This window comes from Eumetopias jubatus, unplaced genomic scaffold (genome assembly GCF_037043125.1).
Source record: "Eumetopias jubatus isolate StellerSeaLion01/CBP00866 unplaced genomic scaffold, mEumJub1_p1.0 scaffold_17, whole genome shotgun sequence".
Classification (NCBI taxonomy): Eukaryota; Metazoa; Chordata; class Mammalia; order Carnivora; family Otariidae; genus Eumetopias; species Eumetopias jubatus.
Genome location: NW_028274823.1, coordinates 35416969 through 35421859, shown reverse-complemented (window position 1 = coordinate 35421859; position 4891 = coordinate 35416969). Strand labels below are relative to the sequence as shown.

The following is a 4891-nucleotide window of genomic DNA, read 5'->3' as shown; positions in this document are numbered from 1 at the left end:
GGAGTTGTGGGGGGTTGTTGAGACCAGGAGTCATGCCGTTGGGTACTGTCAATGGTCCATAGTCTCTTTCGCCCTGCCTGTGTGCATTCCCCCCTCTTCCCGATTTCCCACTTGGCTGCTCCCAGAACAAGCTTCTCCCAGATAGTCCAGCCTGTCTCCTGCCTGACTCTCCCACTGGGACCTGGGGTCTGCTCCTTTGGCCCTCCTTTTTTTTTGTGTGTGTGGAAAAGTGGACAAGAATCAGATGATTCTGAGGTCCTGTGTTTGTTTTCATTCTTTGTGTGAAATGGGACTGCTGCCTGTAGTATTTTTTTTTTTTAAGATTTTATTTATTTATTTGACAGAGAGAGACACAGCACGAGAGGGAACACAAGCAGGGGGAGTGGGAGAGGGAGAAGCAGGCTTCCCACTGAGCGGGGACCCCGAGGTGGGGCTGGATCCCAGGACCCTGGGATCATGACCTGAGCCGAAGGCAGACACTTAAACCGTCTGAGCCACCCAGGCGCCCCACGCTGCCTGTAGTATTAAGTTTAAAGGAGAGGGAGTTTTAGGGGAGAGCTGAGATACTGTATTTTTCCATGATTTGTGTTGCCAGTGAAATAGCCATTAAAGACATCGCAGGCAGCTCTAACAATGGAGTTGGGAATAAAATTCCAGGGTAGAAAAGCAGAATTTGATATTAGCCATGAAGATGGCGAGTGAGTTTAAGAGAAAAGGGAGAAACGTCGAGAAAGATCTACTGCTAGTGCTTCTGTCGTCCTAGCATGGCTTAGCTTTGGGCGGTCAGATGGCTGGTAGGCTGAAACTCACCAGCAGGTGGCAGCTGGAATTAGTTTTGGGGCCCTTACCCTTTTGCCCTGGACATAACTGCTTTTATCATGTTACCACCGTTTGCTAATTTCCATGGGATTTTCTCAGTCTTTTTCAATTTTCTTTTTTTTAATTTTTTAAAAAGATTTTATTTATGTATTTGACAGAGAAACACAGAGAGAGAGAGAGCGCACAAGTAGGGGGAGTGACAGAGGGAGAAGCAGGCTTCCCGCTGAGCAGGGAGCCCGATGCAGGACTCGATCCCAGGACTCTGGGACCATGACCTGAGCCGAAGGCAGACGCTTAACGACTGAACCACCCAGGCACCCCTATTTTTCAATTTTCTGACTTTCATTCCAGTCCCCCCATGTGGCTTAGATATATGTCCAGCTCCTTGCAGCTCCTGCATCTGGGGGCATGCTTTTTTTTTTTTTTTAAGATTTTTTATTTATTTGAGAGAGAGAATGAGATAGAGAGAGAGAGCATGAGAGGGGGGAGGGTCCGAGGGAGAAGCAGACTCACTGCCGAGCAGGGAGCCTGATGCGGGACTCGATCCCGGGATTCCAGGATCATGACCTGAGCCGAAGGCAGTCGCTCAACCAACTGAGCCACCCAGGCGCCCATGCATCTGGGGGCATGCTTATCCCTGGTAGGCTTAAGGGCTGTTTGGAGCCCCACTAAAGGAAAGTGCTAGCAGTGGCCTTATTCAGCCTTCCCAACTTCCTTTAAGAAGGATGGGCACCAGGTGTCACGCAGCACATCAATTCCAACGCACTGGTAGTGATTGCCTGAATCCCACATTGAGGTGAGTCTGATAAATTAATGATGTCAGCCACGGACGTCGGAGAGGGCAGCAGCAGTGTTCATAACATTTACCATGTTCATGCTAGAGCTTCCTGCGGCCAGGCCTTGCGCATTAGACCTGCCCTACTCCGTGGGTCCTGACTCCACCCTGGATGTTGCCTGGGCTCCTGATGCCTCCTGGGGTCCTGCAGGTATGTTGTTAGGCTCTTAGAACAGGTCCTGAAGTCACAGCATGTCTGAAGCCTTTTGGGTTCACAAGTCACAATGTGTCTTATTGCTCTAGCTGACCCCGAGGGAAGAGAAGGGCAGATTGAGGGCGCTGCAAAGTTAGTGGGAAGTAGAGAAAGGGGACATGTCCAAAGAAGGCCTTACAGAGGGCTGGGAAAAATAGGAGGAAAAGGGAATTGTACAAGATGACGTACCAGAAGAAATTTTTGTAATTGTTTTATGATAACATAATTGTTTTACAGTTGTATTCAGACTCTCTTGGGCTCTTTTCCAAAAGCTGACCATGAAGTTTTACCAGTTTCAGAGCAAACAGGATACTGTTATTTCTCTGACTTTAATGTTTTTAGGAATGAAGATAACATGCTTTTAGGAAAGGACAGAAAACATTAACAAAATCCAACTAATAAACTGTGTATACAATAAATTGGGATGACATGCTAATAAATATAACTAGTTAGCGCCTGTAGACGTTTTACAATGCTCTTGCTGTATACACCTTCAGAAATGTAAGCTTTCTATTAAATCTTACCCCATTAAGTACACTGATTAACATCAAAGGTCCAGGTTTTATTAGTTGTTTAATTTTGGCTTTAGTTTCTGAAACTATAAAGTAGGGATTAATAACTTTTTTTTAAAGATTTTATCCATTTATCTGAGAGAGAGAGAGAGACTGTGTGAGCACAAGAAAGGGGAGTGGCAGAGAGACAGGGAAAGGGAGAAGCAGACTCCCAAGCTGAGTGCAGAGCTGAACCTGAGTGGGGGGCACGATCCCAGGACACTGAGATCATGACCTGAGCTGAAGGCAGGCACTTAATTGACTGAGCCACCTAGGTGCCCCAGAAATGGAGATTATAATACAACCCATCTCAAATGGTTAATAAATACAAAGTGCTTAGCACAATGCCTGCCTAGCACATTGTAAATGCTCAATAAATATTAGCTATTATTATTATGTCTAATTTACATCTGGGGTATATATTCCAGTATAATTTAATAAATATATAGAGTGTTGAAATAAACAAGCACTCACAACATCTTGAAATACTGATTAAGTGGGAAATATTGAGTAATGTGAATTTTAATTTGGTTGTATAATATTCAGGGGAGAGAGGTATCCCTTTTTCAAAACCATATTTACTAATGCTTATATTTTATACTAATGTAATATCATTACCTCAGTTAATCTTGGATGAGAATGGTGTAGTGTGCTACATGTTGTGGATATATATGGAGTCCAGAGAAACTGTCCAGGAATAAATGTGGGCCTAACCATGACTAAGGTCCACCTGTCCGCAGCACCTCGGGAAAGCCTGAGTCCCCAGTGAGAGTGGGCTGTGTAGTTGGCAAACTTCTGAACATTTCAGTGATAGCATTCGCTGTTTGATCTTCAGTGCAACACAAGAGAAAAGCTAAAAAACATTTTTATATCTGGGAACTAAGTATTTTAACCAGGGAGACAGTTTTGTTTCTTTACTGGTTAAATGAATGGACTCTGGAGCCAGAGGATGCAGGTTCAAATTTTGCATCTGTCATTACTAATAGATCTACTGAAAGGATTACATGAATTAGGCATGAAATGTATTTAATGTAATGCCTCATACATAGTAAATGCTCATTCACTCATTTGTTCATTCATTCAGTAAATAAATGTTTATGGAGCGCCTACGGTGTGGCAGGCAGTGGTCTGGGATGGTCAATGGTTTTGCTGTTGATAGAGCAAGATGAAGACCTGGACAGTCCCTGCTCAGAGGGAGCTTGTATTTTAGTGAAGGGAGCTAGAAATAAACAAATAGAAAAGTGGTATGGTGGCAGTTCCCTGGCACCCCCTGCCCCCCTCAGATGTGGCTGGAGCCTGAAGCATTCAGGGCCTGGGACACTGAAGACCCGGAGCCGCTCAGGGGCTGCTCTTCAAGTAGCTCTTCCAGTCTGCAATAAAAAAAATGGCCTCCAATTAAACTAGATTGCAAAGAATGGTAAAGAAGGGGCGCCTGGGTGGCTTAGTCAGTTAACCATCTGACTCTTGATTTCGACTCAGATCATGACCTCAGGGTCGTGAGATCCAACCCTGATTTGGGCTCCACGCTAGGCATGGAATCTGCTTAAGATTTTCTCTCTCTCTCTCTCTCTCTCTCTCTCTCCCCCTCTGCCCCTCCCCCTCCCTCTCTGGGGGGGAAAAAAAGGGGAAAGAAAGAGAATGGAAAGAGTAAAAAAGTAGAAGAGGCAGAGCCTGAGGAATTTGTGGTGGAAAAATACTGGACCAGTGGGTAGTGAAGGGGAAGGTGGAGTATTTCATGAAGTAGAAGGGATTCACAGATGCTGATGATACTTGGGAACCTGAAGAAAATTCAGATAGTCCAGAGTTAATTGAAGCATTTCTTAATTCTCGAAAGCTAGTAAAGAAAAAGATGGTACCAAAAGACAATCTTTATCTGACAGTGAATCTGACTATGGCAAATCAAAGAAGAAAAGAGATGTTGCCGATGAACCAAGAGGCTTTGCCAGAGGTCTTGGTCCTGAACAAATAATTGGTATCACAGACAGCAGTGGAGAATTCAAGTCTCTCATGAAATGGAAAGATTCAGATGAGGCCGACTTGGTGCTGGCAAAAGAGGCAAATAGGAAGGGTCCTTAAATTGTAATTGCTTAAAAAAAAATTTTTTTTTTCAATTAGGCTCCATACACAGGGTATATAGCCCAACATGGGGCTTGAACTCATGACCCTGAGATCAAAACCTGAGCTGAGATCAAGAGTCAGCTGCTTAACCCAGGTGTCCCCACTGTAATTGCTTTTTAAGATTTTTAAAAAATTTATTTATTTATTTGAGAGAGAGTGAGAGCACAGAGGGGCAGAGGGAGAGGGAGAAAAGCAGACTTCCGGCTGAGTGTGGAGCCTGATGTGGGGCTCAATTCTATGACCCTGAGATCACGGCCTGAGCCAAAATCAAGACTCAGATGCTTAACTGACTGAGCCCCCCCAGGTGCCCCTGTCATTGCTTTTTATGAAGAGAAACTAACTTGGCATTCTTGTCGAGAAGATGAAGCTCAATAA

The 4891-nt window shown here is 44.5% G+C and overlaps 1 pseudogene; it reads left to right on the top strand.

Annotated features, from left to right (window-relative positions):
* The first annotated feature begins 3880 nt into the window (after positions 1–3880).
* On the top strand, positions 3881–4891 carry LOC114205246 (chromobox protein homolog 3 pseudogene; annotated as a pseudogene).